This window comes from Pezoporus flaviventris, unplaced genomic scaffold (assembly GCF_033815535.1).
Source record: "Pezoporus flaviventris isolate CSIRO_AGI_PZ_B2104156 unplaced genomic scaffold, CSIRO_AGI_Pfla_v1 ptg000007l, whole genome shotgun sequence".
NCBI classification, from domain to species: domain Eukaryota; kingdom Metazoa; phylum Chordata; class Aves; order Psittaciformes; family Psittacidae; genus Pezoporus; species Pezoporus flaviventris.
Window position 1 is genome coordinate 56,653,645 of NW_026892555.1, and position 11,927 is coordinate 56,665,571.

The window sequence follows — 11,927 nt, forward strand, 5'->3', positions numbered from 1 at the left end:
GCCTGGCCTCCCCATATTTGTACTTCAGGATCATCCTCTATACCAAAGAGGCTTTAACCGCTTGGCTTGTTTAATTGCAGCACATGTTTAACACTCATGAATAACCTGGGCAATAGTGTCCATTGTTAAGTCCACCCCTCAATCATGGGCCCATCTCTATGTTGCAGCTCTGCCCTGATGGCCTGAAGTGTCATGGGCCCACGCACTGGGAAAAAATAATTCACCTTTATGTTGCCAATCTAAGTCCATCTGAGCCACTTCAATCTTAGCCGCTTTATCCACTTGTTGGTTGTTCTGGTGTTCCTCAGTGGCCCGACTCTTGGGTACATGGGCATCTACATGACGTACCTTCACCACCAGGTTCTGCACCCGGGCAGCAATATCTTTCCACAGTGCAGCAGCCCAGATGGGTTTACCTCTGCGTTGCCAGTTGCTCTGCTTCCATTGCTTCAACCACCCCCACAGGGCATTTGCCACCATCCATGAGTCAGTATAGAGATAAAGTACTGGCCACTTTTCTCGTTCAGCAATGTCCAGGGCCAGCTGGATGGCTTTCACCTCGGCAAATTGACTCGATTCACCCTCTCCTTCAGCAGTTTCTGCAACTTGTCGTCCAGGACTCCATACAGCTGCCTTCCATCTCCGATGCTTTCCCACAATACGGCAAGACACATCAGTAAACAAGGCATACTGCTTTTCACTTTCTGACAGTTTATTATATGGTGGGGCCTCTTCAGCACGGATCACCTCCTCCTCTGATGACGTTCTGAAATCTTTGCCCTCTGGCCAGTCCATGATGACTTCTAGAATGCCTGGACGACTGAGATTTCCTGTTCGAGTTTGTTGTGTAATTAGTGCAGCCCATTTACTCCATGTAGCGTCAGTTGCATGATGTGTAGAGGAGACCCTGCCTTTGAACATCCAGCCCAGCACGGGCAACCGGGGTGCCAGGAGGAACTGTGCTTCAGTGCCAATCACTTCCGAAGCAGCTCAAACCCCTTCATAGGCTGCCTGTATCTCTTTCTCAGTTGGGGTACAGCTGGCCTCAGATCCTTTGCATCCCCAGCTCCAAAAGCCGGGGGGTCGACCTCGAATTTCCTCTGGAGCTTTCTGTCAGAGGCTCCAGGTAGGACCGTTCTCCCCAGTTGATGTATAGAGAGCATTTTTTACATCTGGCCAGGTCCAGACTGTTCCAAGGGCTACTGCATGAACTATCTTGCATTTGAATTGCTCAAATGTTTGTTGTTGTTCAGGGCCTCATTTAAAATCATTCTTCTTCTGGGTCACAATATAGACGGCTTACAATCGAACTGTAATTTGGGATGTGCATTCTCCAGAGCCCCACAGCACCCAAGAAAGCTTGCGTTTCTTTCTTATTAGTTGGTGGAGACATTGCTGTTATCTTGTTGATCACATCTGTGGGGATCTGGCGACGTCCATCTTGGCATTTTATTCCCAAAAATTGAATCTCCTGTGCAGGTCCCTTGACCTTACTCCATTTTATGTCAAAACCGGCTTTCAGCAGGATTTGGATTATTTTCCTCCCTTTCTCAAAGACTTCTTCCGCTATATCGCCCCACACAATAATGTCATCAATGTATTGCAGGTGTTCTGGAGCTTGCCCCTGTTCCAGTGCAGTCTGGATCAGTCCATGGCAAATGGTAGGGCTGTGTTTCCACCCCTGGGGCAGTCAGTTCCAAGTGAACTGGACACCCCTCCAAGTAAAAGCAAACTGTGGCCTGCACTCTGCTGCCAAAGGAATGGAGAAAAATGCATTGGCAATATCAATTGTGGCATACCACTTGGCTGCCTTTGACTCTAGTTCATACTGAAGTTCTAGCATGTCCGGTACGGCAGCACTCAATGGTGGTGTGACTTCATTCAGGCCACGATAGTCTACTGTTAGTCTCCATTCTCCATTAGACTTTCGCACTGGCCATATGGGGCTATTAAAGGGCGAGCGGGTCCTGCTGATCACTCCCTGACTCTCCAGTCTACGGATCAGCTGATGGATGGGAATCAGGGAGTCTCGGTTGGTGCGATATTGCCGCCGGTGCACTGTTGTGGTTGCAATTGGCACTTGTTGTTCTTCAACTTTCAGCAACCCCACAGCAGAGGGATCTTCTGAGAGACCAGGCAAGGTGGACAGCTGCTCAATTTCCTCAGTCTCCAAAGCAGCAATACCAAAAGCCCATCGGTACCCTTTTGGGGCTTTGAAGTACCCTCTCTTGAGGTAGTCTATGCCAACGATGCATGGAGCCTCTGGACCAGTCACAATGGGGTGCTTTTGCCACTCCCTCCCAGTCAGGCTGATTTCAGCCTCCAGTACAGTCAACTCTTGGGATCTTCCTGTCACTCCAGAAATATAAAAGGGTTCCACCCTTTGACAGCTTGATGGCATCAGGGTACACTGTGCACCGGTATCTACTAGAGCCTTATACTTCTGTGGGACTGATGTGCCAGACCATCTGATCCACACAGTCCAGTAAATCCAATTGTTCCCTACCTCCACCTGGCGGGAGGCAGGGTCCCTCTAATAGTCATCACAACACTGTTCATTTACATCTTGTTGACAGGGATTAGTCTTTATCACAGGAGCTGGCGTAAAATCAGCTCTTCCACTCCATCTGGGAACCTGCTCACCAGAGACTGAAGCCACAGCTTTCATGGGATGATCATCCTTGACCTTTGTTTTCCTCTTCAATTCATGCACCTGTTCCTCCAGAGCTGAAGTAGTTTTTCCATCCCACTTCCTCATGTCTTCTCCATGATCCCACAGGTAAAACCACAGGGTGGCCCATGGCATGTACTTCCTGCATCTCCTCTCTCGAACAATAGGACGCCTTTTGTTAATAGCTGAGACGTGTGTTGGTACACGTGAGGAGCTGGATAAATCAGATAGATTGTCTCTCAATCGTTTGAATCCCTGGGGCAGTTTTTCCACAGCTGAAATGATGCAAGGGGTGAGATTGTCTTCGAACTCTCGGAGTTGATGAATCATTTCATCCACTGCTGGTGGTGCTATGTCATTCCAGGTTATTGCTCCCAGTGAGTGGGCATATGATGATGGTGCACTCCATGTAAATTTCTGCCACATGGGTCGTGTACATTTGATTTCATCTGGATTTACAGATGCATTCCCTGCATTGAGCCTGCAACAGATCATCTCCACAATGGCTGATTGCCTCAGAGACTGGATGCCTTTCTCTAGCGTGGTCCACTTGGCTGAACGACTCATAACATTGTCCTTGCATGGAAACCTTTCTTTCACAGCTGCAAAAAGCTGCCTCCAAAGGCTGAGGGACTGCTTCTCTTTGTAATTGCTTTGTCAATTCCCCCTTCCCTAGCAAGTGATCCCAGCTGCTTACCTTCCCTACCTTCTAGTTTGTTACCATCTGCCCCATTGTCCCAGCATCGAAGCAACCAGGTGTTAGCAGAAAAATTATATCCAGCTTTATCCAAGCAAACATGAATTACATACAGAAAAGCCAATTTTTCCTCTTGCCTTTGGAGACTCAAAAGAATCTGGACACAGCTATAAGTACATAACCAATCCTGTGAATTAAAACAAGTATGAAAAATTATTCATTTATCACTTTTCCCTCTTTTTCTCTGTCTTTTCTCTAATTTAAAACATTTCACATAAATATTTCTTAGTGAATGGAGATTGACTTTGACACTGTAAGCACTTAATTTCTGGACTTCAAAGAACTTTACATGCTGACTTGTAATATAAATCCTACTTTTTCTGTGTAAACTATTAACATATCTCATAATTTGCCTTCCACTGAACTTTTAGGATTTGTACTTCTTTATCTTTTGTTATACAAACTGCTGGTTTTGAAATGGAACAGAAGCTGATTTAATCTAATTGGTGACATTTTCATCAATTTCAGACTAATTTTAAGGGACTTCAAGGGCCCAGTTTCTCAGCTTCTTACTGTTACAGAAATTTTAGTTTTACTGTTCAAACTTTAGAGATCTGTGGCTATAACTGTATGTATAATTACATTTACATGTCACTAAAGTCTGTTTCAAAATAGGACAGAGTTAAAAATTCTTACTAAAATAAGCAGAGAAAAATTGAATTTGCAAAATGTTATAAATTATAAAATATTAATCTCAACATTTATATATTTTTATATTCCAACCTTGAATTGAATTACTTTGTTCTTCAGTATATTTAAAGTTTATGTTAATTACTAGAAAAAATCTTCACTGTGAATTAAACTTATGTAAATTCTATAAATGGTATTAAACACAACAGTATTTCTTATAAGTAAGCATCAGTTAAAGTTGGGAAATTCGTTTTGTATTTCTTTATTTTCATTTCTAGAGTCTTTGCTGTATACATTTACTTAAAACTTTCCAGAATTCTGTAAATCAGGAGGTAACTCATTAATTAGTACAATTGACTTGTTTCTACTTGTCCCTGAGTTTGCTATAGGATTGTTATATCCTTTTCACAGGATATTATACTCTTGAAAAAAGGACTTTTATATTCCCTGGGACTGTGCAGAATAGTTTGTAGAAAACAGTAACTATACTATGTAGAGACAAACAAATACATACATACTCAGGAGACTGTAAATGTTAGCTCTCTTCAGAGTATTGTTGCATCTTGCTGTGAATTTATGTCTCTTGATTAAACATTTTCCTGTGTACTGTTGTCATTTTTAGGAAGACTAAAAAATTGTAGCTAATTCAGGTTTACTTAAATCCTAATTTCTATTTTTAACCATGTAATGAAGTAAAAGTGTAAGAAAAATACTCATAATAGAGTGAAGACCCTTCTGAAGGGCTTAAAGGGTAGGTTTACAAGTAACCATAGAACCACAGAACTATGGAATATCCTGAGCTGGAAGGGACCCATGGGGATTATCAAGCCCAACTCCTGAGTCCACACAGTAAAAAACTTTTTTGTAACAGCCAATTTTGACTTCCCCAATGCAGCTTTTAACCATTCTTTTATGTCCTATCACCAGTCACTAGAGAGATCAGCACCTCCATCTCTGTTCCTCATCATGAGGAAGTTGTAGACAGCAATGAGATCACCCTTAAGCTGAACAAAACCAGTATCCTCACCTACTTCTTGTAAATCATGCCCTCTACTCCTTTCTCCATTTTTATTGTCCATCTTTGGACACATTCTATTTTTATATCCTGCTTATATTGTGGAGTCCAAAACTCCAGCTGAGGCCACACTGATGCTGAGGTAAAATGAGACAGTCACTTCTTTTGACTCGTTAGCTATACTATGCTTAGTGCAACTCAGGATATCATTGGCCCTTTTGGCCACCAGGGCACATTGGAGGCTTCTGTTGAATTTAACATTTCTGTTGAATTTAACATCAACTAAAATCCCCAGATCCCTTTCTGCAGTGCTGAACTCCACCCTGTTGTCCCCGTACATCCAGGCATCAGAATTACACTGTTTGAGGTGCAGAATCCAACATTTGTCCGTGTTTTATGTGGTTATACTGTGAGGAAAAAGCTAATGTTGTAATTAAGGAGAAACCTGAGAAAAATATGTTTTCATCTGCAGCTCATAAAAAATTATTATTAGGAGCAATTAAAAGAAAATTCTTTATTTCAAGCACATACTAATGGGAAAATATATTAGCCAGCTCATTTCTCCATTGAAATCAAAACTTAGAGGACTTTCATTATTTTGTCAGCCAGACAGCTTCCTCTCCCAAAGGAAAAATTACTTTCCTCTCCCAAAGGAAAAAAAAGTAATAACACAGGATAGATGGCTGCTGAAGGGAAATCTTCAGAAAAGTTTAGAGGTATTCCTTGCATAATGCAATGGGCACTGTGTTGTGCACCAAACCATCATTACTCTTGTGGATAGATTAGAAACTTGTGGCATGTTTTGGCTGTATTTAAACATCCTAATTCCTGGCAGCAACTACTCTAGAAGATATTTTATACTGATCTCAAATGATATTTTTAAAGGAGCTAGTTAATGAAACAAGCCATGAAAAATAGTCTGAAATTTACTGTCAGTTATAAAAGCCCCAAACTGAACCAATAACAAAAAGAAAACAACAACAACAACAAAAAAAACAAACTCCACAAACAAACAAAAAAAGCCAAAACACAGAAAATGTGAGAAGCTGAGAAATTCCTTGTGTTTTTGGCTAAAGCTCTTTTACTGTCCTTGTCAGGAAATGGCTACCAATTTAGACAAGACCTATGTTTCTAAATGTCTGTAAATGTGTCAGGGATTACCATTCAGGAGTACTTGTTTGGTATTTAAAGGCAATAGGGTCTATAGGTGGTTAACCCCAACTAAGCCTTCAAACTACAGTAGAAGCACTGCAACAATAATAACAGAAGGAGGAATTAGTTTTCACTGGGGTTAACATCTTGCTACAAAATTTAAGTCAATGAAGAAAGTAAAAAAATATAGTTCTAACTGTAGCGATCTGAAATAGCTCTTGGTCCCACGTGTGGCTTCCACCACCACTGATCTCCAAAATGACCTAGGCCAGATATAGGTGAAGACAGCAGGTTACTGCTTACACATAATTTAGGAAAAGCTCTTTCTAACAAATAAGTTAAAGTTTTAATGGAACTGAAAAAGAAATGTAAGGCATAATGCAAGGGTTTGGAAGACCTGAAGATGTCAAATATGACAGAAAAATATCAACAGGATTTTATGTTACTTTTTTATTATTATTCATTCCCATTTAATTACAGACAAAAGGGGCTCTATTCTACAACTGTAAGGTGAAAATCACAGTTTTGTTTCTTAAGCTGAGTATAAGTATCAACTCCATAGGTAATTTTAGGAAAACTTATGCTCCTCAGAGAAGGATTTAACAGGTAGTAGAACTAGCCATCAAAAACCACTGAAAAATACTAAAGTACCCTGCAATTCCACCCTCTTTTAGGAAGAAGGTGAGAGAGCTTCATACACCCTTTTAAGATTTGTAAACACCTTATTTTTGCTTTCTAAAATGTCCTTTTTTTGGCAGTAGAGATGGGATTATATGTTCATTCTGAAGAGGCTGAGATGAGAGGTTGATGGCAATAGTCAATATCTCACAAGCATTCTCCTGATCAGTACTATTCTCTGTACAAAGGCATTTAAACACCTACCATCATCCTCTGGTGACTGTCCTAGACACTTGGATACAGACCACTCCCCATTCATTTAAATTTTGCTATACCGCAGAAAAACTCAACAAAACCAAAAAAACAAAACACAAACAAAAAAAAAAATAAAAACCCCAGCAACCAGAGGAGTCTGAGGATTGTCAATCTCCTATTAATGTCTACTCTGCTCATTCACAGGGCTCAGAACCGGATTCTAGTAGAGTACATCTATTCTAGTACTCAGAGTTATGGCTGTGAAGTGAAACCCTCCACTGTCTCCCTTACCATCCTGTGGTTCACTTCTTGGAGCCGTTTCTGGAACATAAACTGTGTTCCTTTTGCATCACTCTACACATCTGCTCCTGTTCTGCTGTGCAGCTTGCTAATGAAGACATATCCAAATGCAGCTCAAAAGTCAGATTAAATATTTATTTGGAGAATTGGTTTAATTCCAGTGTGTTTGGGAGGAAATTCCCTTAGAAATGGAAGGTGTGTGTTTGAGCTCCTCAGGATGAGGCAGTGCTTAATCTGAATACCTTTACAGTCTTATGCACTCTTACACTTTGCATATAGAAGGAAAGCAGCACTTCTTCAAAGGAATTCAGTGGAATTTAATTCTGTCAGTTTGTCCTGGTGCCATACTCCTCCTTCTATTACAGACACAGCAAAGCCAAAGCACTGCCCTACTGGGCCACATCAAAGGCCCACATCATCCAACATCCTGTCGCAAATAGAAGCCCATAGCAAATGCCTTGGGAAGATTATAATTATAGGACTGAAAAATATTAGCTCTTCAGCCACTAGAAGCTATTTCATACCTTTGATAGTTCTTACTGTCCTTCCCTTGACACTTTTAAGGTGTAGGTTTTTTGAGAAGAAAAAGCAAAGTTAGTGTGCCATGAATTTAGATATACATATAGGGGTATTTTTATCATGTGTCTCATCCTAATAATTTTTAATATCCTATCTGTTTCTGACTGCTACTGTGCACGGAGTTCGTATAACTTTTTTCAGACACTATTACAGCTCCAAGATCTCTGATGAATCACTGTTAAAGCTACATTGCTGTATAGGTAAAGTTAGGGTTTGGGAGCGGGAGTCCTCTGTACATCATTGCACAGTCATGTATACTGACTTTCTTCTGTCATTTTGTCTGCAGCTGACTCAGGTAATCCTTTTGCAGTTTCTCACAGTTTTTCTTACTTTGAACATTTCACATTGCTAGAACACTTTTTCACCTTACTTCTCATATAATTTCCCAAATTATAAAGGAATATGATGAAAAGGTTCAGTGCAAATCTCTGTTGGAAAATATGCATATTTATTCCTATACTTATTTTACAGGCTTTTATGCTTTTACTTCTCTGTGTAAGGACTTTCCCTTTTATTCCTTGAAGAATTCAGTCTGGTTCAAATATCAGATAATGGTTCGGATCTAACACTGGTTTAAACGAAAAATGTTTTTTCAGTCCTCCATGAAGATAGGGTTTGTTTTACTTCAGAGAGAAATACAGAGTTTATTTTGACATGTACTCTTCTGGAGCATTCACATTCATTGGTAGTACAGTCCATTAATACCTACCTTTCCTGTCAGTTTGTATCATTATCATCAGCAACATCTGCTACCAAACTGCATAGAGAGAGCTACAGATTTAATGAACAGGTGTTTATTTAATACTTAGTTTATTTTAAATGTGCTCTCTTATCAATTGATATGCTTCCAGCAACACTGAGGCGCTCCAGGAATAAAAATATCAGGCACTTAATGACAGTTCTGCCTATGATGGGTGAAAAAATTATGAAACAGGTTAAATTCACTTCTTGGCAGCACTGGATAAAAACGTTTTCCTAGCAAATGCACAAAACAAAGGTAACAAAATTTATAGTTGCTAATAACAATAATGACCCTTTGTTGCACAGTCTCAACATAACTCAAGTGATATGCATGCCAGGGGAAATCTGAACTCTTTCAAGAGTGTAGAAGAACTACAGAAAGCCAAAATTGTTATTATTGTTTTATTATTATTAGCCTTTGTGTAACACTCCTTTATGACTGACAGCAGAGAATATGTGAGACCATTAACTCACCTGTACAATTGGGTGATAACTGCAGGCTAATCAAATCCAAAATAGAAAGAGAAAACATATAAAATATCCACATAAAATTTTGAGGCAGGTAGTAGCTCCAGCCTCATCAAAATCCCATGTGTTTATACCACCCTCCACTTTTTAAGCCAGCATTTATTTCATAACTCTCTTGACCTGGTCAAATAACAATAATTTGCATTTCATGTAATACAATTAAATTAAAATGGACTTTTGCCAGCAGGATGATAAGAAAACTGCTTCTTTTTAGAACTGCAATGCATGTCTATAGGAGTGACATATGAAATAAGTGCAATATCATTTCTTCTTTCTCATATACTGGAAAACATAAATCTACAGAATTAATCTATAAGAGATCTCCACCTTATATGGAACTGTGCATAATGCTGCAATCATGGTGATATACAAAGATCCTGAATTAAAATTTAGAAAAATAATCTTCCTCAATTTAAATTTCCTTTGATGTGTAAAAGAATGGCCTTTTTTTTCTCTGGCAAAAGGAAAGACTGATAGGTCTGTATGTTGATGGCTGTGATAGTGACAAGATATGAAGTTACTACACCTGATAGAATCTCATGGAATTCCTGAGTAATTTTTTCAATTAAAATATGCATATGAAGGTCTGTAGTTGAATATAACTGTAATAAACATCCATTCCAAAAAATCCTGTTCTGTCCAGCATATGTCACAGAAAAATTTGCTTTATTAATAAAGAACATATTTGGAAGTAAGAAGAAGAGCAGAGTCAGAAATATTTTTAAGGTGCCTGTTTTTCCATCTTTCTGTTTTTCTAACAGTACTTCATCAGGTTTTCTTTCTGTCATATGCATTTCCTTGTATAAGTTTTTTCAATGCCAGCTCAGAAGACTAACAGTAACTAGCTTTCTTGCAACAGAATTGTTGTTCATAATTTATAAAGTATTGACACAGAAAGATATAGGGAGAATGAGAAGAGGAAGAGAAGAGAGCGAAAGAAGACAAACACAGAAAAGTGAATGGTAGACTGCAAAAAAAGCAATCAATCTTCTTAAGCTAATGGAAAAAAAATTGGCCGTGAAATAATGGTGATTCTTGTAGCCCATTTGTTGGCATTTTAAAGTAAGACATAGTAAGTATTAGTGAGCTAATTTAAATATAAACTGTGAATTGGGACTTGAAGCAGAGGAAAGGAAAGTGACAGGCTAAGGATTGACTGGTGCTACTGACTGTTGAGATGAAGACCAGGAACTACCCAAGCCACATCAGTGCAGCCAATTCCAAAATGAAACTCCTGTCAACTTCACTTCATCTCCACCACTGTCAGTACTGCACTCCCTCCATTACACAGTAGCCTCTTATTCTGTCTCTTTTCTGATTGCCATCAGAGTTTATACCTCAGGGAATAATGCCACATTATTTTTCACTTTGTGGGTAATCACCTGTCTCTTTAAATCAACATCAGGTGACAGCTCAGAACCTTCGGACCAAAAACCTCTAACTTGGTGGAAAGTAAGTGCATAATAAGGCTTTTTTTAGCAGCTGCTTTATGAGAGGAGCCTCACATAAGATTTCTGTGTTCACCTGTTTCTCTTGCCCTGACACAGTTTTTATGTGTGTGGAAGCATGCTCCTCTGGCTTAATTTGCTTTATTAGGACATAAGTGTACTGAGGCTTTTGCAGCAGTGCCATATTTCTGTAGATTTTTCTTCCCTTTAGGATGTATAGGTAATTCAGGTTGTGAATATCAAAATCTTATTGTTGAACTTGTCTAATCAGGAAAAAAATCTCAGCCAACCAGTCAGCCAGTCAGGACAGATGAAAACCATGTAATTGCATTTTAAAACTATTTACAGTGCTATTATTTCTTCTCAGAAGAAGTGAAGACCAGGAAGTTGAAATTTGACCATCAGGGAAATACAAAATGAATCTCTGTAGGTGCAGCTAGGTAATTAGCAGGCACACAGGAACCAGGTTCTGCTGGTTGGAGAGTGTTAGGCTTCATACACTGCCCCTGCCTGAGGCAACTTAATGAGTCCTAGGAACTGGTCACAACAACACAAGTTCAGCCAAGAAGAAAAATATTCATGCCAAGTAACTAATGAAGGACAAAATGATTATTTTCTCCAGGCAGACAGTGGAACCTCCTCTAGATCTGCATTGCAAGGCATTTTTTTTCCACCTGATGTCACCGGTAGACTGGTATTTTGCATAGTAAGACCCTTCTAGTCAACCCCCAGATAGGTAACAAAGGTGAACAAACGTGATTTCTGTCTTTTTTTCCTTAGAAATAGCAGAGGTTCCTCTGGACAAAGAAAAAGAAGGAGAAAGAAGAGGGACTATGAAGCAGGACAAATTATTAAGAGCAGGTTCAGAAATTGCTGTGATGAGGTGCACCTATCCTGTTTCCAGCTAAAGAGTATTTGAGGTGTCTGAGAAGATGGGGGTTGAGAAAGAGGTGAAGGTAATTTAAAAAAAAAAAAAAAGTAGCATTATTTCTGCAAATAAGAGAGAGGAACTGGTGGTAGAACTGAGAAAGAAGGGTACAGAAGGGTTGTAGCTGATCCAGATCAAAGGGAAGAAATCTGCAGATACAGAAGTGAGGATAAAGCCCACAGAAAGTAAGATGTGCCAGGCAAAATAAGCTAACTGGTGAAAGCTGAGAAAAGAGTAGCAAAATGGAAGGATTACGGCACAACATGCCTTTCCTTGAGAGGGAAACATCTGTTGAGTTAATCAGC

General features: G+C 39.6%; 1 long non-coding RNA gene across 1 annotated transcript; it reads left to right on the plus strand.

Moving 5' to 3' along the window:
- The first annotated feature begins 10,112 nt into the window (after positions 1 to 10,112).
- On the plus strand, positions 10,113 to 11,597 carry LOC133266374 (uncharacterized). The gene is made up of 2 exons (XR_009742349.1): positions 10,113 to 10,318; positions 11,475 to 11,597. It is a non-coding gene; the product is annotated as an uncharacterized LOC133266374 (long non-coding RNA).
- The last annotated feature ends 330 nt before the right edge of the window (positions 11,598 to 11,927 follow it).